At 36.7% G+C, this 24,982-nt stretch overlaps 1 long non-coding RNA gene across 1 annotated transcript in view; it reads right to left on the reverse strand.

The window, feature by feature from the left end:
• Positions 1 to 19,584, reverse strand: part of LOC141571361 (uncharacterized) — a 505,009-nt gene extending 485,425 nt beyond the window's left edge. The window contains exon 1 of the long non-coding RNA XR_012496119.1: positions 19,341 to 19,584. This is a non-coding gene — a long non-coding RNA (uncharacterized LOC141571361). The remainder of the gene's footprint in view (positions 1 to 19,340) is intronic.
• Positions 19,585 to 24,982: the final 5,398 nt, after the last annotated feature.

Raw genomic sequence — 24,982 nt, forward strand, 5'->3', positions numbered from 1 at the left:
TTTTGCCTCATAGCTCACTTCTTTTGAGTTCATGTAAGCCAGAGACATGGAGACATCTGTTTCCCTTCAGGGGCCTCTTCAGTAGCAGTTTTCTGCCACAAACTTATGCTCCATGATTCCAAATATATATAACCTTGTTCTAGTATTGTCTGTCCCCAAATTGTCCTTTTTCTTTCTTCCTTCCCTTTTTTTTTGCCATTCAGGGAAATGCTGAAAAACATTATAGATTCCCTCAATGTTAGGTAGATAGGTGATAGATAGATGGATATACACATAAATCTATCTATCTTGATAATTGCAGATAATTGTTTGGAAATGTTCGTATTTCTTAGAGCTCAATTAAGGATTCAGGTTACTGAGGGTCATGGCTTCTAGAACCTGGCAAGTGTGCCACTGAACTTAATTCTCGCGTACTAACTCAATATTTTTTTTCCTGTAAATAATTGGAAATGTGAGATTGTTGATTTTTAAAAATTTATGTTATAACAATGATATGATTACTCTATTTTTATGTCTTTTATCATTTCTTCTCTCTTTGAATTATGACCTCAGCATATCATTGCTTCTATACATTACCATAATTCACATTTACCCCAGTAATGGACACCAACAAAAACTCTAAAATAATCCTGTTGGGCACAAAATGAATTTAGTTCAGTTCCACAAACATTTTTGAAGCCCTATTATATTTTTGGCCTTAAGTTACAAACATAAAGAGTGCCGGTCTCTCTCCACACAAAGGAACAGAATGAAAAGAAAATGTGAACACTTACTTTCATTGCAATCTCTCTAGCCTTCAGATGTAACTTAAAATTGCCTCTCAATTTCAGAATGTAATTGTGAGAACCAACATGAAATACCGTATGAATGTGTGATCTTTTCCAGGTTGAAAGCTGTGTAACATAGGATCAAGAGCATGGCTTTGGAAAAACACAGTTGTGGGTTTGAATCTTAGCTCCACACTTCCCTAACTGTGGAGCTTTGCAAATCCTCTTATGCTTTGTTGGCGTCTATTCTTATAGCTCCAAAATTAGGATAATTATACCCTATCCTACAGGCTTGTTGGGAATTTAAAATGAGATAATCGATATTGAGCTCCCAATCCAGAGCATGACAACCATCCCAGTGTCCAATCCTCTAGATTGGAACCAGGGACTGTCTGAGCTGCTGCTGATCGCCAAGAGAAGGGAGGAGGCTGTGAGCAGTAGAACATAACAATTTATAAACTTCTCATTTCACAACAAGCTCTGAGACATCCGTGGTCCATGGAAATAAACAAACTCTGAGTCTGGGGCCATTCCCAGCTGCGGAGTCCAATGCAAATGCACCTGAATGACTAAAGAGTACTGCAAATGACTCACCAACCCTGCAATTTGGGTCCATCTGCTGAACAGAGCCAGCCACTCCACCCAGAAGGGGCTTACAAGGACTTCTACAGATCACCCCTTGGAAAGAGGGTACTCTGCTCACTTTGAAGGTGTGTTAGGCAAAGCCCTCATTCCAGGTATTTAGCAAGCTGTGTTAAAGAAGCAGACAAGTTTCTCCATGCATCTTTAGAGCTCTTTAAGTTCCAATCCCTCTTTTAGCAAAATGAAAAACTGATTCCAGGGAGGGAAGGTGTGACTTTCCCAAGGTCTCACAGACAGACAGATCTTTTTTTCTTTAACCTGACACCTTTATACTTTACAATGTGCTACTCAATAAGGCATTTGCTGAAGTGTTTTGTTGGTGTGTGTTGGTGTGTGTGTGTGTGTGTGTGTGTGTGAATCTTGGGAGTTCAAGGATGGGAATGTAATGAAGGGGATGGTGAAAATGTCCCAAATCCCTCCAAGACCCACCCGATATCTTCACACGCTGAGAATTTTTCTGAATTCCTGGACATATGCAGCGTGATACTTGGTTGCTAAACTGACCACCTGTGGCTTTTCTCTCTCATTCTGCCGTGCTTTTTTGAATCCTTCTTTGCAAGAATTCAGTTAGACAATGATGCAAAAATACATACTTTCATTTATCTACTCACTCTGAGCAGATAATGCTGATTATTTGAGACCTTTATTCTCACTGAGTCTGGAAGTTACCTAAAAATATTGTCTTAATACAGACCTCTCAGCAGTTAATACATGTGGGCAACATTTTCAAAGCTACTCACTGTGCCATCACAAAGATGGTTCAAAAAGATGGACCTCTATTAGACAATGTTCTCCTTCAAAGCAAACTCTCACACACACAAAATGTAATTCTAGTATAGTGATGCATCGAGGACTTTGACACACAGAAGGTGCTCAACAATTATTTGTTCAATGAATGAAACAACTGAATAAATGTGGTGTTATATTAACGTTCCCAAATAACAATCACTCTTCTAGAATATCTCAGCTATAAAGGGTACATTACTGATCAAAAGGAACATCAGAGATTCAGAGAGGGAACAACTAGACACGGTTTTTGTTGTTGATTGTAATAAAAGCAGAATAATGCATAGACTTTTCAGTAGCAGGAAAATTAAAACATCAGACATTGGGCAGGAGTGGGTATACTACAAAACTGTTCTCTACCTACTTGTCCATAAAATCAACATTTTTATATAGATTTTTAATATTGAATGATCCCTACCACAGTTTCTAAAATGAAAACACACACAAACTTTGGATCTTGCACCTCTAACAGTATTCTCCGTAATTAATAAAGCACTTGGAAATGAAACTGTCCACTATGCTTTGTTCTTATTTGTAAGGCTTTGAAATATATATGTTTATTATATTATAATGTGCTTAAATAAAAGTTTTGGCTTGTTATGGCAATTAGTGGAATTGGCTACTTTCTTTCACATTTAGGTAAACATAGAAATAGTGGTATCCAGAAAAAAGAGAGTGAGGGAAGTAAAAATTTTGGAAAATGTTGCCACTCTTTCTTTAATACAACGATACTTATTCTCAAGTGTGGTTAAAAGCCAATGACTCATCTTTATAACAAAACTCGCTAAGGAATCCCATCTGAGTCAAAGGTACACTGGAGACCTATGGCCGTAACTGTCTGGTGTTTTCCATCAGCCAGCCTTTCCACAAATGGCTACACTGTTTTGTTTTGTTGTTTTGAAATTAATTCTGCTTACAGAATATTATCTTGGATTTTTAGAGAAGAGGAAAGGGAACACTATAGATAGTAGATGAATGATAGAAATGAATGAGCAAGTCCTTATTTGAATGGTTCTGAAAAAGGAAAGAGAGTGGGCATTATGCTGGAAAGAGCACTAAGCTTTGGAAAGTTGGCAACGTGGGTTCTAGACAAGGCTCAGCTCACTAATTTTTGGTAAGTTCTTCTTCTGCAAAGCCTCACTGTTTCCATCTGTTAAAATGAGGGGGTTTTGTACAACCATTTTGGAACACTCTTTGGCAGTATTTCCTACAGCAGATTATATGTATACCTTATAATCCAGCAATTCTACTGCTAAGTATATACCAGCAGAAACACGTGAACCTGTACATCAAAAGACAGACTGCACAAGAGTTCATAGCAGCATGACTTGTAATAATAACAACTGGGAATATCCCAAGAGTCCACCAACAATAGAATATTATTCACCAATGAAAAGGAACTCACAAAACCACAGGTGAATCTCATAATGTTGAGGAAATGTGCCAGCCACAAACAATTTCATACTATATGATGCCATTTATGTACAATTCAAAAACAGGCCAAAAAGTAATTTATTGTGAGAGAAGTAATTTGAGATTAGACAGATCTGGATTGGAAACCTGAATTTGCAAGTTAACGGAGATCAGGCTTTAGACAAATTCCGTTACTTCTCAAAGTCTCAGTTTACCCATCTGGCACATAAAACAGCACAGTATCATATATATATATATATATATATATATATATATATATATATATATATATGTATATGTATATGTATATGTATGTGTATATGTATGTGTATATATATATATATATATATATATATATATATATATATATATATTATGACGGAAACAATTGAATAAATGTGGTAAATGTTAGATCAGTTTTTCCAAACAACAATTACTCTTCTAGAATGTCTCATATGTAAGGGGTACATTACTGATCAGAAAGAACATCAGAGATTGGTGGTTCTTGTTATGAGTCTTTCAAGCTCTGACATCCAGGGTTCCTTTGAAGTATGTTATTCTAGAATTAGAAAGGAATTCCTAAATCTGTTGCTGTGGGTCTCTACCATGTCCCCTCTCACATACATTTTGGTTCATTCTTCTTTCTTACATCTACCCCTTCTCCTTTCCATTCATTTCTTTTTTTTCTTTATTCCATTTTAGGTTGCTTTTCTTTTTTTTTTTTTTCTTTTTTTTTTTTTTTTTTTTTTTTTGTGGCTCTCTAAGGCTCCCAAACAGACATAATTTCTTCCAAATTGCCTCCAGAAGTAAAAGAAGTAGCTAAAATTTTCTCTTTATGTCTTACTCTCTCAATTTCTCACTCTCCTATTTTCCATGTGCATAGTCATGGCGACGAAAGCCAAATTGGAGTGTACACATTATAATTCCATGTAGAATCATTCCTGGGTTAAGGCTCAGATGTGTCACGGCACAAATGTTTCACAGCATGTAAAGAAAGGTAATAGCATCGATGGTAAGGCTTTCAATTGACATGTTCTATTTGGAATGAAGTACTGTGACTCCTTTACTTCTTAGTCAGTCTACTGTCTCAACTACTCCCTCCCACCATGATGGTCCAAATCTCCTAAATAAGTGTGCCCCATTTTTCTATTGCCCATGGACACTGCCCTTTCCTGTGTTCCCCCCTTGCAATAAGTTACTACATTTTCCATTCAGCAATCTTTTTAAAAAGTACAAATCATGTACTTTATCTTCTTTGTTGAAACCCCTCCAACAACGGCAATAAATGGAATTGCAATAAATCCTAAGTCATTATCAAGACCTACCAGGTCTCCCATGTCTCTTCTCAGTACCCATCTACTGCCATTCTCTCCCTTTTGTTGCAATGGCCTATTTCTGTCTCTCACATACATTTCATTTATATTCAGCTCAGGAACTTTGCACATGCCAAGCCATCTATTAGAAAATTCTTCTCCAGAAGATTTCATGGATCGTTAGTTCCCTGTCATCATTCGAGTCCACTATCACCTATTGAGAGAGGCCTTTCTCAGACCAGCTAAAACAACTGTTACCCTAACCCCCAAATTATTACATCACCTTCTTATATTTTCTTTATAGCAATTTTCACTGACCTCATTTATTTGACTTTCTTTCTTGTTTTGTTTACATGCTTATTGGTATAAATATTGGGTTGCAAGTGTTCATGTGGTTTATAGGTGATACCAGTGGCATTGGTGGTGGGAGGAGGAGCCACCAATTGTGTTCCTGTGGTCTAGAGTTTCATTACTCCTACCCAGGGTTCAATTCAGTAACTCCAGGATCATCAGAAGAATTAGTGTGAGCAATAAAAGGAACGTGGCCTCCCTCTTCTCTCTGATTATGATATGATACCATTCACTGGCTTAAACTCACTGGGTCAAGCTATTTTCCAGGCTTGACTTGAGGATGAAAACTTGACACATGTCTCCTTCTTTGTGGACTTTAGTATGACTTAAGCAAAAAAAGTTCTCTGAAAAGGAAGAATATTCTTAGCCGGTTTCTAGAATATTAACATGAGCAGCAGCAGCTGGGTTCCAGCGGATTAACTCCTCCCTTGCATGGTATGTCTTTGATATAATAAAGACATATTTTTTGGTTTGTCATGTTTGTTTAGTTTGTTTGTTTATCTGTATTTTATGCCTGAAGAACCCAACTACTCCCAAAAACAGCGCTGAGATGACAATTTGCTGCTGCGTATTATAGAAAATGCTAGAAGCATGGTCAGTGTTTAATAAATGTATGCACTCCCAAATTTGAACTTTTTATTTAAAAAATTTCAAAGCTATGTTTTTTGACTATTTATTCCGCAAACATCCTCTTAGGCAGAGACTGCATATAATAATTCCTTCAGATGCTCTTCCCTTCCTTAAAAGCAAGCATGGATTCAAAATAATAATAATAATAATAATGATAATAATAATAATGATAATAATAAAAACAGGTCGGCATCGAGATGTAGCATAAGTATTTGGGAGTTTGATCTGAACTCAAGCCTTGGGGTAACACATAGTAGCTGTTTGGCATTGACACATGACTTAACCTCTTTGAGCCACAATTTCTTCAGTTGTAAAATAAGACACATAACACCTGCTTTGCTTTTTTTGCTTCATTCTTATAGATTATAAGTGAGTTTAGCAAATCCTCGGGCATTCAATAAAAGTCAGTTCTCTTCATTAACAACAAGATGCCATGATAATGGCCTTGAAATGCAGTCAGGTGAAGGAGCTAGGTGTTTCTGATGCCCCTTGAGGAATGCAATTGCCCTACTCGGGTGATCACAATCCTGCTGTCACTCTGGAAAGTATTGCTCTCAGCTGAATACAGCCTGGGGTGTAAATATGCATCCACGGAGGAACAGGATGAGTTTGCAAACAATTATGCAAATATGGCTGCATGGTTTTTCCAGACCCAACCACAACATGAGTGTCAATTAATCAATGTGGACACTGTTGGCAGCTGGAGCATTTTATTCTGTTCTTCTTTAGAAATAAGGATTAATGTCTAATATTGAGTCTCCTTTCAGCTGTACGAGTAGGGTAAAGATAAGGGCTGGCTGAATTATCTCTGTTCTGTTTCACATAATTCCCCTGAAAGTAATCTAAACAGTTAAGCATAGAAGAAAAATGCTGGGGGTGATGGAGGTGAAGGTGGCCCAGGGCAAGTTTGTGAGTACATGGTTTCCATGGTAAATATTAATAGAAATAATCATCCTATATTATCTGTCAAAATCAGTCCCGTAGGCTACTATTATCTTTTATCTCTTAGATTTCAATGAAAGCATGAATCCTGCTGTCAGGATAAAACACCCTTCTACACCTGTGACTATTTTATTCATTGATCAAGCAGGATTGAAGGAGAAACTGTTTATATTTAAAACCAAATATCATTATATCCAGATACATATGATATATATCACACATACATATGTTATGTTCAAACTATTGGGTAACCATGGAAAGTCATGTCATTTCTGTGAGTCTAAGTTCTCTCATTTGTACAATGAGAATACATTATATGAAAGTTGCTGTAAGTATTTAAAATACTCTAAAAATTTAGAGAATTTTAAGGTAAAATACTCTAAAATTTAAGAGACTGTTTTCATAACTATTATTTCTATTAAAGTCACACTCATTTATTTAAATAAGAATTTGAGAATCTTCATTTTTTTCCAACAAATTTTCATTGAGTACCTATTATAGGTCAAGTTCAGTTAGGAACTTGGGATAAATGATTGAATCAAGTATACAAGTCACTGCCTTCATGGAGCTTGCATTCTAGCATAGAGACATGGACCATAAATAGACTATACGTATAATTTATTTATACATATATAATTTATTTATACTTGCACACACACATACACACACACATACAAACAACATAGTTCATAGTACTATAAGTTGGATGGCAAAAAAAAAAAAAAAAAAAAATGAACCAAGTAAGATGTCCTGAGAAAATGTTATTTGAGCTAAGATTTAAATGAGTTGAATCTCCTGGATCCATAAAGACATGGACCAAAAGACCAAGTGAATATCTGTGTTGAACGCATTGAACTGAGTCTTTGTTTCTCCATCTGTCTACTAGAGCTTTTCATTCCCTTTAACACAAGTAGACCAAATCTTTAATAAACAAAGTCACATTGGTATGGCCTAAGTAGAAAGACAGTTTAGAAGATAATAGAATTAGGGAGCTGTAAGGTCCCTATCCACGTTCTGCTTACTCTCTCTGTGTAACTAGCTCAGGAACCCAGGCGACAACTAACCTGAACATCTTTGTCTCTCCCCAGTCCCCACCTGGGATAATACCTATTCTGCCGCTCAGAGATATCTATGAGCATCATTTGGGCGTCGCATAATTGCACTCTGAAACACATACAAGTCCTATGTGGAAGCAAGATGGTTTAAAATAAATTATGCATTGCTCCATAGACTGTGAGCATAAAAAGGTTTTATTCGTGTGACAAGATCTCATATATTATAAGCAGTTTGCATCTTTTCAGCCAGTGTCTTTTAAGTTTCCTGTTACAAGTACAGAAGCTTCTCTACTAAAGAACTTTCCAATTATATGTGTTCATAGGTATTTAACAAAGCTGTTCACCAGAATCAAAGCACACTGTCTGCATCCACTGCAAGCAGATGAGATAATCACATGAAATCATTTTTGTCTCATCCATATTTTTTATGAGTGTATGTCATATGCACTGTTTGAAGTAGCATCCTTTTACATTTTACGATGATGAAAGCCAAAATGTAAGCATCTTTGGATAGATACATTTAAGAGAGTGGATAAGAAACAATAAGATTTAGCCTTAATGTTGTCAATATCTCTGGCTCTCCTATGAAACAACCTTCCGTAGAGGTTTTATAATATTTTGGACATGTGAATAAAAAAGACTTCTGCACAGCTGCTTAGAAACTAGCATTTTCTGAAGGACCATCTACGCTCCCTTTGGTGACTAGTGTGGAAATCACGGACATGCCCAGATACGTACTGTTTCTCAGTCTATGTGGTAGCCTTAATCATGGCTCCCCCAAGATGTTCCTGTCCTAACCCCAGAACCTGTGCATGTGACCCCGTATGGTAACAGGAAATGTATAGGTGTGATTATATTAAGAACCTTGAGATGGAGAGATTTTTCTGTATTACCAGTGTAGACTCTAAATGTAAGCACAACGGTCCTCATAAGAGGGAGGCAGACGGAGACTTGACAACAGAGACAGAAAAGGAGAAAATGATGTGATGACGAAGCAAAGAGATTAGAAGATGCTAGGCTGCTGGCTTTGAAGCTGGAGGAAAGAGCCATCACCAAGGAATGACAGAAATGCAGCTCCAGAGGTTGGAATAACCAAACACGTGAATTCTCCCCCAAAAGCTTCCCGAAGGAGACAAACTATGCTGACACCTTGGTTTTGGCCCAGTGAAACTGATTTCAGACTTCTGACCTCCAGAATTGAACAGAATAAATGTGTGTTATTTTAAGCCACCAAGTTTGTAGTAATTTGTAACAGCATTAATAGGAGTTAATACAGTGTGAACCTCAAATAATTGTTGACATCCACCCCTACCCCCCACCCCAGAAGATGCAATTTATGAAGCCAACACTGAGCTAGACTCTGGTAAAGAAGATTCAGACTCACCGGACCCAGAATCTTGAGAACATCTGTTACATCTTCACTATACAAGGGGGCAGAGAATTCCTGTTCTGGAAGCAGATCAAACCAGATTAACATTCTGGCTCTACCCAGACTGGAACCATCTTCAATACATCGTTTAACTTCTCTGACCCTCAATGTTCTGATCTATAAAAGGAAGCTAATAATATCTGTGCTCAGAAGTCTTAGGTCAAGACGAGATGAAATAATGCATGCTCAGCACTGAACATAGTTTTGGGGCACAAATTATGTACCAGGAAGACAGTAACCCTTTCTGTTGTTAATCACAGCAAACCCTGAGCCAGGAGACAGCAATCTATTAGAAAGACCATCTTCTCCAGACACAAGCTAGGTCACCACAAACACTAAATATAAAACTCAAACTAAAAAGAAAAAGATGTTGACTAGTTTCATTGCTGACATTTACTGGTTGGAAGCACCTGTGCAGATAACCCAATGTTCCTCGTTCTCACTTCTGGTCCTGCGTGCCACTGTAAACTCCAGTCCCACAAATGCCCATGCGTAGCTCAGGTGACCACACCAGTGTTGAAGCGTGTCAGTCACCTTGGTGAGAATTATCATCCAGGGTTGGAGACCTAGGCTCTACCACTGACTAGAAAAATGATGATTGGAGAGTTATTTTTCCATTATGTGCTTTAATTTTCTTACAAGTAAAATGGAGCTATAATGAAGTCACCTATTTCAGTGGGCTATTTTAAAGGTTCAATTCTATCAGAATACATAGAATTTAAGAATATAGGAACAGCACAGTGGCTGGAACATAACAACTGTTCAAAAGATGACAGTTATGAACAATAATAATTGTTAGACACTGGGGATATAACATCAATTAAGATTTGTATGCTCTAGTTAAGGATTTTATAAGTCCTGGTATTAAACTTTGAATGCTCACAGCAAAGAGATGATGACAGAGATAGAGATGATAGGTAAAATCACTCTAAGTGGCCTACATTCCACATCAACACACCTCATTTTAACTTTTCTAGTAGCCACAGTAAATAAAAAGAAACAAGTAAAAAAAAAAATAGTATGTTGTATTAACCCAATATATCTAAAATATTATCATTTCAACATGTCATTAGCATTAAAATGTAAGTGAAATATTTTTCATTCTTTTTAAAAATACTTTTCTTTGAAATCCAGTGTGTATTTGCCCTTAAATAAGGTGACCAACTCATCTTGTTTTCCTGGGATTGTCCAGGTTTCAGCCCTTTCATTCCGGAAAACACCTCAGTTCTGGGCAAACTGAAGTAGGTGATTACCCCACCCTTAGATGGTATCTTAATTTGAACACTAAGTTGTCATCAGAAATAGCTGATCTATATTTAGATTCCATCAAATTCACAGTTGGAAAAGAAGATTCACGTATCAAGTTCTTCCAAATGTACTTAAAAGATTTTCAATAATAAAATGATCACCAGTTTGTAATGTTCAATTTAAATAAATTGAAATTAAACGTTAAGATGTATTTCCTCAGTCTTAGTAGATATATTTCAAATGTTAAAATAGTGGCTACTACATTGGGCAATGCAGGCCTCTTGTTATAAAATTACATACCAAATTGTGCCTTCTGGAGGTTTATTCTCCTAGCCTATTCAAGTGCCATCACAGAACTGAGCTAGGGGATTTTTTATGGTACTGCATACATTACTGAGTATTACATTATTACACAGCCCCCGGCAGAGATGTGACCACTGCCTTAAAGATGTAACATTATGCTCTGCACCTCAGAAAGCATTGGTTAAGAAGCGTTTATTTCAGAAGACCTTTGGAAAGAATATGGTGACAAAGGCAGAATAGCTGAAAAGCAGCAGTGAAGAAGGTAAGCTGTGGGGGAAGGAAGTGTAAAGTATATTAAAGCATACGGACAGTCATCCACTCTAGGGTGACATTACAAGGACTAAACCGAGAGTCGGGAGACCTAGCTCTACAATGGGCATGCTAAAGACCATAAGTTAGAATTTTTTTGTTTCTTTTTGGTCTAACTTCACACTTCTAGAAAAGTCATTGGCTGAGCCTTCAGAGTCTCACTCTTACTTTAAACATGTAGAAACACTGCATTAATTGTAACAACAATAATGTAGTCATACATAGATAGCTAAGATTAAAACAAAGAAACACAAATTTTGAAGCATGAGAATTAAGAGCTATATCTAAGCCAAGTGCATGTGTTTTCAAGTTAATATAATGGTGGCTTACAATGGCAATAGACAAGATAAAAATTGAACTCTCTCTAGGGGCAGCAAGTATGAAATTATGACTGTTGGAGATTGGGAACTTTAACTAGGTGGTATACATAGACAGGGCCCTGAAAGATTGCAGGATCCTTGTAATAAGGGGGAAAAATTCTTCCTACAAGTCCAATAAAGTAGCAAGAAAGCTTATCTTCTGCTTATGCTCATGGAGAAAAAGAAAATACATCCACAGTGAGAAATGAAAAACCTAACATGTGCCATGAATGCATGTCCAGTCTGAAAGTACGTTACTTACATGGTGTAGGGATCACAAGTGAGGAAAATAATGCAAAACACACGCTAAGACCATTGTAAACCCCATGGTTTTGGCAGAAACAAATGAAAGAAACCACGCCGTGGAGGCCCTTCCAAAATCCAGGGAATATGTGCCTCAATATATTGACAGAGGGGATAGAATGCGGGGGAAAGGCCACCATGTAAAATAAACACATAATCCAAAAACACAAATTAGTTGAGGAAACAATCTACCACATGGGAGATCAACATAAACAACAAAGCAGAAAATTAATACCACAAGAAACTGAAATTATAGAACATAAGAAAGAGGCTATCAAATAAATACATTTTAAATGATTAAAGAGAACATAGAAGGAAACAAATTAAAATTAAAGAACAAGAAATTACTAAAAAATGAATAATTACAATTAGAAAAAATAGACATTATAAGGAAAAAAGTACATGATCTTATATTAAAAAAAAAAAAAATCAGTGTCTGGGCTAAATAGATTAGTCATAGCTGAAGAGAGAAGTAAAGAACTGGAAGATAAAAAGGGCAAAGTTGCCTGGATTGTAGCACTGAGCTATAAATAGATGTAAATAAAGAAAAAAGATGTTCAGAGCAGAAAATTGGCTGTTTCAATAGTTTTATATTGGTAATACATTAGTAATTGCCTAAACCAGTGTGTGGTACATAAAAGGTACTCTAGAAATATTTGTTGAAGGATGAATGAATGAATGATCAGAAGCCCTGGAAAGAGAATGCAGATGATGCGCGGCAAAGAAGTGAAAATTAAAGAGAGAACAGCACTGAACTCTTCAAAACTGGAGATATGAAAATCAGTTTAAAGAAGTATAGCAAGTCCTGAAGAGGAAAATCAAAATACACATACACTTAGACAAAATATAGTGAAACTGTAGACATAGTAAAATCTTAAAAGGGAAACAAAGGGGAAAAACTATCAAAAACAAAAATAGAAAATAGATATTCTTATCCAGACTTCTTATTAGATGTTCTTAATTAGACTTCTTATAAGTAAAAATTGAGGCTAACAAGAAATAATATATTCAACAAGGCAAAAGATAGTAATTTTAAGCTTCTGACTATATAAAACCTCAGTGCCATTCAAGATTGATAGCAAATTGAATAAATTTTCAGCAGAGACGGAAGACTTACAGATCATCATAAAAAGCGTTGTTAACGAACGTATTTCAGAAAGGAGTGAGTTGTATCACCAGGAATTAGAGATGCACAGAAAATAATGCTGAGTAAAGAAATTGGTAGGCAAGTTAGTAAACCAAAATAAAATAAAAACAAAACAAAACACAATAATAATTAAATTGAGGTAACTAGAAATAAGGTGGAAAATACTCCAAAACAGTAACAGGAAAGATTGGGGTGGTGATATGAACAAGATAAAATATTTTAGACTCTTTCAATTGTTGGGTGGGACTTTAGAGATATTGACAAAACTTAGACTTTGTTGTTATACATGCATCTTAACATTTTAAAAGTAAACACTAAGAAATAGAAATGTTATATATACTAATGCATGTACATACATATATGTACATATATACATACACATACATATACTATATGTCTATAGTATATGTACACACATATATATCTTTAAAACTGGTAGAGAAAATAAAAGAGAATAAACAAGTTCTATTAATCCAAATAAAGGCAGAAAAAGAGAAAGAAAAAGGAAAAGCATATTTAACAGAGAACTCAGAATAGAATGATAGAAATGCACTCAAAAGTCAATAATCATCATTAAAGGAACAATACTAATTTCATCTGATTAAAGACAGAAATTCTCAGACTGGATTAAAAAATGACAGTTAAATGTTATATACAAGAGATTCAAGTAAAACAAATAAATAGAAAAATGACAGTAATAAAAAGACAGAATGAGGTACTCAAGGCACATAGAACCAAAAGAAAGCTGGATAAAAAAAAAATTAGTTTTACACAGAAACAGCTTTATTACAAAAAGCATATGTAGAGATTGAAAAGCACATTAATTAACAATAAAATGATCATCCTCCAGGATAAGATTCCCTTAACATTATAACCTTAAAATGCATTAAGTAATAATTAACATATCTTAAGGGGAGAATGATATAATTATAGTGAAGATTTTAATTTGTTTCTCTCAGAAACTGGTAGGCAAAGAAGTAAAAAGAATATATAAGCATAAGAAATGTCCTTAAAGAATGTTTTATAAACTAGGCCACGCAAGAGTTCTAAGCAAATCCCGAAGACTTGATATCAGAAGACCATATGACCACACTGCAAGCAAAATAAAAATCAGTGACAAAAGGATAACCAAAGTTCTTATATATTTGGGAGATTAAAATTAATTATCAGTGAAGAATGCATAATAGAAACTAAGATATTTGGATCTGAACCACAATGGTAACATGAATTATTAAATCTTGTGTGATATGACTAAAGCAGTGATTAGGGAAAAAAATATATATAACCTTTATTAAGAAAAGAAGATTAATGTGATAGGTGGAACTCTTGCCCTTCACGATAACATGGATGAAACTGGAAGGCAGTATAGCAGTTGAAATAAGCTAGATACAGAAAGACAAATGCTGTCTGATCTCACTTTTATGTGGAATCTTAAGTGGTCAAACCTATAGAAGCAGAGAATAGAATGGCGGTTGCCAGTGCCTGGGGGCATCGGGGAAATGGGGAGATGTTGGTCAAAAGGTACAAACTTCCAGTTACAAGATGAGTAAGTTGTGGGGGTCTAATGTACAACATGGTAACTATGGTTAACAATACTTTGTTGCATACCTCAAAATTGGTAAGTGGCTAGATCTTAAGTTACCTGGACGGGGAGGAAACAGTATTATGTGTGTTGATATATGTTAATTAGCTTCATTGTGGTGATTATTTCACAGTGTATACATATATCAAACATTAAGTTGTAGATCTTAAATTATACAATTTCTATTTTTCAGTTACCCCTCAATAAAACCGAAAAAGTAAATGATATACACATTAAATAAAAACATTAGAAACAGAAAAATGAAGAAGAAAAAAATAAGAGCAAAGTGTAAGAAAAATGAAAATAAAGGGGCAATTGATATGATCTTATTCTTGAAAGGACTAATACAATAGAATTAAACTGACTCGAAGAAAAAAGAAAGAAAATAGGTAAAACTCTAACCATGAAATGATGAATTTCAACCTTTATCTCATATCACAAAATATAACTTGAAGTAGATCATATACCCAAAAATAAAGTTAAAACTATATAACTTCTAGCAGAAAACCTAAAGGGAAAATCTTCATTATCTTAGATTGAGTAAAAATTCTTAGATATAACATCAAAAGCATGATCCATAAAAGAAAAGAATAAATCTGACTTCATCAAAATTAAAATACTTTACTAAAAAAAAATTATGAAAATAAAAATGCAAGTTATAGACCTGGAGGAAATAGTTGCCAATAAACACATGAAAAGATGTGTTTCCTAATGAATAACAGAAAATAAAAATGGAAAGCACAATGAGATACCACTATACATCCACTACTATGCCCATAATCAAAAGACAGACGATACAAAGTGTGGCTGAGGATGTGGAGAAATAGGAATCTTCCTACATTGCTGGGAATGTAAAGTGGTGCAGTCACTTAGGAAAACAACATGGCAGTTGTTTAAAAACTTAAACAGCAACTTACCATATGACTCAGCAATTCTACTGAGGTATATATGCAAAGGAAATAAAAAAAAAAAATTGTCACACACACTTGTATGTGAATATTCATAGTAGCATTATTAATAACAGCCCAAACATGAGAACAATGGAAAGTTCTGCCAACTGATGGATGGATAAACAAAATATGATATATCCATATAACGGAATACTGTTCAGCACTAAAAGGGAATGAACCACTGCAACTGCTACCAAGTGGATGACCTCAAAAACGTTACACTACGTGAAGAAAGCCAGACATGAAAGACCACATATTGTATATTCCATTTATACAAAATGTCCAGAAAAAATAAGCTTACAGAGACAAATACAAGGGCTCTTTTCCGGAGCGACTAAAATATTCTAAATCTGGATTTGCACAATTCCAGTAATTTACTAATAATCATTTAATTTAAAAAAAATAAGTGAATTTTATGGTATGTAAATTATACCTCAATGAACCTGTTAAAGTCACAAAAATGCAAACCATAAGGGGAAAGATTGTTAAATTTGGGTTTATATTATTGACAAATAATGTAAATTATTTGATAAATGTTAAAAATTAAAACTACTGTATATAGCTCCCAGAGAAAAAACATATGTATATAATAATATGGTGGCATTCTAGAAGATTCTCAGCTCCCATGCCCCTGATCTGGGGGAGGCTGGATGGCATAGTGGAAAAAAGATTTGGAATTATAGGTGTCAATCATTTAAAAGCTGTGAAAGTTATTGATTACTTGAGCCTCGTGTTTCCCATCTGTAAAATAGTCTAAATATCCATTTTATAGTGAAGATTAAGTGATGCATACAGAATATGGGACAGATTTTTTGAAAACTGCAATGTTCTCTACAAATTATTAAATGGCAATTGCTGGTGTAGTTAGGTAACTTCCATATGCCAGGGATTCTTTTCAGGCATTTTACATTGTGTTATCTCATTAAATGCTCAAAAAAACAAAATAAAATCTATGAAGTAAGTAATATCTCTGCTTTACAATGAGGCTAAAGAATAACCTGCTCAAGATCACTGGGCAATAGGTAGCATAGATTGGGGTTAGCCTAGATTTGCTAGTGTCAGAGCACCAAGCTACCTTGGTGCATTACAACAGAACTGAGTAAAGCAAGCCCCTTCAGGAAAGCAAGCTGACTCTTATGTGGAAACCCAGCAAGAATGTACTAGTCACTGAAGGAATCATGATTTAGGTTTAGAAATGTCCATACCACGGTGTCCTCCAAGTTCCCACCTACCTAAACATCGTCACAGGCTTGCTTGTTCCACGAGCGTGTAGTGCTTATTGAAAACTCATCTTTCTCTTCCCAAACACATTCTTTTAAACCCTCCTCTCCACTATTTGCCACTATACTTTCAGGATCCTAAATCCAGAGGTTTGGACTCATCTTGACAACTAACTAATCCCCAAGACCTGCTTGTTAAGTCTTCATCTGAGATATTTCTGCTTATGGTTCCATTCTCCTTTTCAATGTCATATACTATATGTAACCTTTTCCCCTTCATACCCACAGCAGCTTCCAAACCATTCTCCCCACCTCCAGTCTCTCCATCACCCCCATCCCAGACTTTATTATTAGACACATATTCCCAAAACGCAGTAGCTATCACATGATTGTCTTGTCCGTTGCATTTTAATCTGCCAAGATTGAAAGGAACATTAAGTCCACTTAGTATAATGCCCTTTGTGAAATATAAAATTCCTAATTTCTAAAATTCTACAGCTCTATGACTTAATCGTCTTTCCACTAAGGTGGAATTGGCTAATCACCAGATAACTGGTTCACAAAAGGAGAAGTCTGAATATAGAGGACAACAATCTCCTGAAAAGTGGAATGAGAGATACCGTGGTTTTGTTCAAGTGATTCTGTAGACAGGGAAATCCCTCTCTCTTTGCACCCTCTTCACCTAGCTAAGTCCTTCCTATCTTTCAGACCGGGATTTAGTCTCCTCTTCCTTCAGGATGAGTTCTCTCATCACCTAAAGAAGGCTGCTCTGACAGGAGGTCTCATAGCTCTCATCTCAGATTTTCCTTCATAGTCCATGAGGTAAGTAACTAACTGATCGCTGCATCAAAGTCTACAGTGAGAGCTCCAAAAAGAAGACTGTCTGTGCCACTCACCATTTCATCACAAGTACCTACCATCGTCCCTGAAACACAGTATGTGTTCAATAAGTACTCATTAAATTAATGAATAAATGAATGAGTAACTAAAGGAAAAGGACACATTGATTTTGGTGACAACTTTGCCAAAACCTTGGGAACTCTCAGTCATTAATTAGAAGGCTCCTAACACCATGCTAACAGCTTTATAAACATCGTTTCTAGTCCTCAGAGCCACCCTGAGAGGGTGCAATTTATCTGCCCATTTTATACAAGAAAAAACTGAGACTCATCAAAGCAAAGTGGCTTGCCCAGATGCTGCACCATATATGAGACATACCCGCGATGGCACAAATCATCCAAGTTTACATCAAGAGCAGGGATGAGCTGCCAAACGCATTGAACCATACAAAAAAAAAAAAAAAAAAAAAGTTTTCTGATAACCACTAGGGTGTTGCTGTGATGGGTGTAAGAAAATGGTGGTTTATAAACTTAACGTCATTCTTTTATTTCACACTATGAGGGATATTAGCATGTTTTCTCTTATAACTAGAGTGACTCCAGTAGTTCCCACTTACCTGTGGGGGATATGCCCCAAGATGCCCTGTGGATTCCTGAAACCATGGAGGGCACCGAACCCTATACATACAGTAAGTCCTCGTTTCATGTCGTCCATAGGCTCTTGTAAAATGCAACTTTAAGCAAAACAACTTATAATGAAACCAATGTTAGCATAGACTAATTGATATAAACAAGGGTTAAGTTTCTACGATATTTTCCTGGTCACAAAAACCTCACTCAACTTCTAAATAAAGATCCGAAACACTTCTAATATTAAACATTGAAATAAATGTGAGCTATACATACATTTCAGAAAGATAAACAAAAACAAGTGAGATAATTATTTTCCAACCTGCTGATTCCAGTTCAGGGTTTTGGTCACAGGTGGCTGGAGCTGCCCCCGTGTGAAGTGGAAACCCATCCTTTACAGGATGCCCTTTCATCGCAGAGCCACTCACAGCAACATCTACACTCACTCAGACTGGGATAATGGACACACGCCCATTCCCCTCAGGTGCATATATTTGGGATGTGACAGGAAACCAAGTACCCTGAGAAAATCCACATGGGCGTGGGGAGAACTAGCCGACTCCACACAGACAGTGGCGCTGGATGGAAATCGAAATGCACAGGGTGCCAAAAAAATGGATACACATTTTAAGACAGGAAAACTATATTAAAATTGTAATACTCAACATATATGGATAACAAAAAATGAATACAAGTCCCGTTTGACTTCTGCAATTGCAAGAGGTGCTCAAAGTGGTTACCATCAGTGCTCAGATACTTCTGATTACGGTGAACTACTGCTTGAGCAACGTTGACCAAAGTGTCCACTTGAATACACATTTTGGCACCCCCAGTGTGTGTGTGTGTGTGTGTGTGTGTGTGTGTATAGATATACACACATATATTTTTCTTATCAAAATTATAATGAAAAAACGTTGAATGGAACATTATTTGAGGACCTGCTGTACTATGTGTTTTCCTATACATACTTATGATAAAGTTTGCTTTATAAAGTAGGTATAGTAAGGGATTAATAATAACAACTAATAAAATAGAACAATTGTAGCAATGCATTGTAATAAAAGATATGTGAATGTGGTCTCTCTTTCTCACTGTCAAAATACCTTTTTGTACTGTACTCACCCTTCTTGTAATGAGGGGATGATAAAACGTCCCTGTGGCGTCAAGTCTGCAGTTTGGGGTGCGACATCAAAACTAGCATGGCTTCCTTTTTCCTTCTTCACAATTTCGAGAACAGAAGCTTGATTCTCACCGTAGAATATGATTTTTTTTCCTATCCTTATTAACTCGAGAACTTTCACAGTTTCACTGAAAGGAAGCACTTTAGGGCTTCTGTGGAATCTCCAAACTGCCAGCCTCACTGCCCTTGCACTGTGAGGGCCACTGTGACGTGAAATAAGGGTGACTTGACACAAGCACTGCGGCATCACGACAGTCCATCTGACAACCAAGACGAATACTCAGTAACTAACAGTTGGAAACGTATACGCCAGGAAGACGCTAAACAAAGGGGTGGGTCACGTCCCGGGCGAGACTGAGCAAGACTCGCGAGATTTCATCACACTGCTCAGCATGGTGCACCATTTAAAACTTATGAATTGTTTACTCCTGGAATTTTCCATTTAATATTTTTGGACTGTGGGTAACTGAAACTGCAGAGAGCAAAACCAGAGAGCAAAACGCAGGCAAGGGGGACTACTTTATATATCTTGCTTTGCCCCAGAAAGTCTTGGTTTACATCTGTGTCCTAATGTAATTATTAGTAGTACTGCTTTTAACTCTCAAGTATCCAACCTTATCATATGGCCACCATAATGAATATGCCTCCAGCCTTTATCAAAACCTTGGAGACAGATGACAGGTACTCATAAAGTACCGGAATAACATATTGCCCAGTCAGGTATTACAGTTTTTATTCTCTTTCTCTCTGCTCCTTTCCAGTCCCTTCCTCCCTCTTTTAAAATTTCGCTCCCTGCCCTCTTCCCATTCTTCTGTGCCTTTGGATTTATAGAACTCTCCATCCCTGCCCCAACGACCAGGTGAACTATATAGGCTTTTAGACCTTCCCATGTTCATAGGCAATAAGGGAAAACAATCTAGTTTTAGGTCTGTGTCTACATTCTGAAGAATTTGGGATTTGTTTCATTTCAGATTCAATAAAACTCCAAATGCATTTGCCCAAACATATTCTCTCTCTTTATTTTTTAAATCCCAGTTGCAACTTAATGAAAACTTAATCCCTCGATTTAATTCACAAAATGTGATTTTCTATAGGATATTTCATATCTTCTTTCAAAAATACACATTTTTTTTTTCTTTCAGCCACCAGAAGATTAGAGTTGATAGACTGTAGTTTTAAAAAAATACAAATCCAAAATTCTTTGAATTCAAAATACGGATAAATATATTTGGGCTTTGTAGGCTGAAGTACAGCCATATCTGTAATATGTGTTTAACTGTTTCATTTTTCTGCTATTCCCCCACCCCAATTCTCTACTTTCAGTTTAAAAAATAAACAATACCACTGCCAAATAATGAAAATTGATTACATGCGACATGATTTTAGATCTGTGGTCTACGCTTTAGAAAGTCTTTTTATGCTCTTTTGTGTTTCATGAAGGTTTCTAAAATATAATTTTTAAAGAATTTGTGCTCTAAAACATTTTTTTATGTTTAAACCTTGAATTTGGCTTGTATTTTTCCTGCATAGCTTTTTATTGATTAGGTGATGGGTCCAGGGAGATGGTTCAGACAGTTCAGATTCTATGTCAGAGGATGGTAGTAGCTTACTTAAAAAATAAAAAAATAAAAAATAATAATTAATTAAGACACCTTTAAAGTGAGTTTTAGAATAGTTTTAGATTTTTGTAAAACTTCAAAGATAGTACAAAGGACCCCTTTATATCCCTTACCTATTTTCTCCTATTATTAACATCTTTCATCACTGTGATAAATTTGTCACAACAAAGGATCTAACATTGGTACATTATTATTAATTAAATGCCACATTTTATTTGGGTTTCACCAGTTTTCCTTAATATATTTTTCCTGTTCCGGTATCCCACCCAGGGAAACACATCATGTTCAGCTGGCATGTCTCTTTATATGTGGCACTTCTCAGACCGTCCTTGTTTTTGATGACTTTGACAGTTTTGAGGAATATTAGTCAGGCATTTTATAGAATGTCCCTCAGTGTGGGTTTGCCTGATGTTTTTCTCATGGTTAGATTGGGGTTTGGTGTTTGGGGAAGGAAAACCTCAGAGGTGATGTTCCATTCTCATCACCTCACATCGAGGGTGCGTGCTGCTGACATGATTTGTCACAGAGGGTGTTCACTGTCATGACCTGGCATTAATAGTGTTTGCCAAGTTAGACATGGATTATTTTTTCAACCAACTCTTTACTATTCAGAGATGCAACAGGGAAAATGTGTGACGTATCTGATGTCAAGGCAGGAAGTATAAATTCTTGATCCTGGCCTTGCCGTTCACTTCCTAGGTCACTTCACTTTCTAGGTCTCACCTATAATCTGTTGGTTCCAGGGAAAACACTATAAAGAAAAGGAAAATCTTCTGAGGTCTTAGTGCTCATACAGTAGTCCTCCCACCCCACTTCTCTGTGGTTCCTCTTTTCGTAGTTTTAGTTACTCATGGTAAACCTCTGTCTGAAAATATTAAATGGAGAATTCTAGAAATAAACAATATACGTTTTAAATTGTGCGCCGTTCTGAGCAGCGTGATGAAATCTCGCGCATTCCTCCCCATCCAACGAGGACCGTGAATCATGCGTTTCCCCAGCTTCTTTGCGCCGCACGCTCCCCGCCCCTTAGTCAAGCAGCGGCCGTGTTGGTGATCCAGTCCACGGTGGAGATACCGCAGCAGTGCTCGTGTTCAGGTCACCCTCATTTTACTTCACAGTGGTCCCCAAATGCAAGAGCAGGGACGCTGGCAGTTTGGAGATGCCAAAGAGAAGCCCTACGGTGCTTCCTTCAAATGAAAAGGTGAAAGTTCTCGAGTTAATAAAGGAAAGAAAGACATTGTATTGTGAGGTTGCTGAGATCTACGGTACGAATGAATCTTCTGTCCACGAAATTGTGAAGGAGAAAGAAATTCCTGCTAGTTTTGCTATCGCACTTCAAACTGCAAAAGTTACAGCCACAGTGGGTGATAAGCGCTTAGTTAAGATGGAAGAGACATTAAATTTGTGGAAAGAAGACATGAACTGAAAACGGGTTCTGACTGACGGCGACGGGTTGTGCTAGAAAGCACTGAGCCTATACAGAGACTTCAGCAAGGGGTCCTCTGAAAGGAAGGACACCAAGCCACTTACTGCAAGTAAGGGATGGCACACAGATTCAGGAATAGGTTTGGCATCTTATCATCTCACATCACAAGAAGAAGAAGGGTGAGTACAATACAATAAGATATTGAGAGAGAACATTCACATAACTTTTATTGCAGTATATTGTTATAATTATTTTATTGTTGTTGTTAATCTCATACTGTGCCAAATTTATATATTGAACGTTATCATAGGAAAAATCATACTCGGGGTATATACAGGATTCAGTACTATCTGTGGTTTTAGACATCTACTGGGGGTCTTAGCATGTATCCTCTGTGAATAAGGAGAACTACTACATTCTATAGTCTCACGTTTTAGTTTTATACCACTTTCTCAGTCAGAGTCCCAGTAGAAAGAAAAATGTGAAATTTGAGGAGAATATGATAAAGGAACTATTAACAAAGGTGAGGGTGGGGTGGAGAAAAACCCCACGTTTTAGTGTATCCCTTTGAGTGTAGTACCAGCAAGGTGCTTGCATCACACCTGCAACTGAAAGGATGAGAGGAGAGAGTGCTTAAGGGGCCCTGGAGACACAGATACCCTCATGGAGGGTAAGGCTGCTGGAGAGCAGCTGTGCCCATCATCAGAAAACACAGCCAGCCCATGAAACACGTGTAGGCAAGGAGCAGGTGGAATAAATGTTCTGACCTCATGCTCTTCCATCCCTCTAATCTTCTGAAAATGTTTCCCACTGGATGAATCTAGCCTGAAGCTAGAAGGCCAGGAGCCCAAGGAGATGAAACAACTGGGGCACAGAGATGGGTGGGGAAGTGTAGAAAGCATGTCTAGAGGGACAAACCAAAGGTAGCTAGCACACCTGTGATTTGAATGCTATGAATTACAACTGAATCAATTCATCTCAGCATATCACGTAGCTAATGTTATTTAATATAGCTATTCCTGAAGTATTTGCAGAGAGGAAGGACTCAATGAATTCCCAGGCAGCCCAGTGTGGCCTAGGGCTAATTATTGCAATCTGCCATCTATGTCTTCCTTCCTCTCACTCAGGTAGTAGGTGTGATCTCTCTTCCATTTTGAAACTTGAAATATGTGCAGATAATTCCAATGGACTCTGGATACCCTCTTCTCCAGCTCAATAGTCCAAGTTCCTTCCAGACGAGGAACATCAGACTAGTTCACGCTCAACAGTCATCCATGTCTAAGATCTGTAATTCCATGGGAATATAAATCACTTCCTTGGAAAGATTTATGTCCCTAAAGTTCATTAAGGTTGTACTGAGAATTAACATAAAGAGATGAAGAGAGGAGGCCAAGATTCTGAGGGACTGGGTCAATAAACAGCAGTTTAATCGCCTTTATCAGGGAAATAGAACAACACATCAATCAAAATGGCATGAGGGAAATTTGAGGAACCCTGGCAAGTGAGTTAAGAACCTTAAGTTGCATCAGACAGACCATTGTCCATTGCATAAGAATTACCTCATCTTAAATGCAAGAAAATAAAAGGTAAAAAGAAGAAAACAAAACTTTGCCAATGTTGTTTTCTGTTTGACAGAACTTTAAGATTTCTTCTGTCATTTTTCGCATTGTGATATAGACATTGTTGTACCCATCTTGAGATGGGGAAAAAGAAGCTCAAGCCAATCAAATACCTGTTGTAAAGTCATACTCTCCTAGCACAGAGCCAGGCATATGGTTGACACTCAGCAAATAGATCTGAAGGAATAAAACTTAATTAGCTTAAGTGCTGAGCTAATCTTCTAGAAAGGGCTGCCCAACACTTTCTCCCTCCTGGCACAGTCGTTGGGCACAGAGAGAAGTCAGCCAGGGTTCCTTTTTCATGTTCTGGCCAAAGAGACTCATTCAGACACCCGAACGAAAATAATTTTTATATTCTCTAATGACTATAATTCATTTTCTATTACTTAATAAATGTGATGAATAAAAGAGTCCTTGGGAAGCCAGATAACATTTGCAAATGTGCTAGTGTGACTTGACAGATGGATTTGGAGCCTGAAGCAGGGAGTAGAGTTGCTGAAAGTTGCAGGTGTCGGCAGAAACTGACTTCCCAGCCATTTCTCTATCCTTGGATGATGATAATCCAGGCTTTTTAACTAATTAGAAAATCTAAAAAGTGCAGCTTGATTTTTCAGTTTGCATATAAGAATCAGCTAACTGTTGGGATTCGGCAAGCTTTTTCTTCACTCTTCCCGTCTAGTTTTAGCGTCTCTCTTCACTTTGAGGAATGTCTCTAGCACAATGGAAATAAGGTCCCGAGGACCAATGGATTAAAAAGACTTACCTAGAGAATATCAACTATATTTTTGCCAGAAACTAGAGAACTCAGAAAAAGCCATAACATAACTATTTTTACAAGCTACACATTTAAAAAAAATTGTTGAGCATTTAAAAAGGTATTTTAAACATTTGTTCTAGGGAAAAATGGATTTGGTTCTTTA

Source organism: Rhinolophus sinicus, linkage group LG04 (assembly GCF_036562045.2).
Source record: "Rhinolophus sinicus isolate RSC01 linkage group LG04, ASM3656204v1, whole genome shotgun sequence".
Taxonomy (NCBI): domain Eukaryota; kingdom Metazoa; phylum Chordata; class Mammalia; order Chiroptera; family Rhinolophidae; genus Rhinolophus; species Rhinolophus sinicus.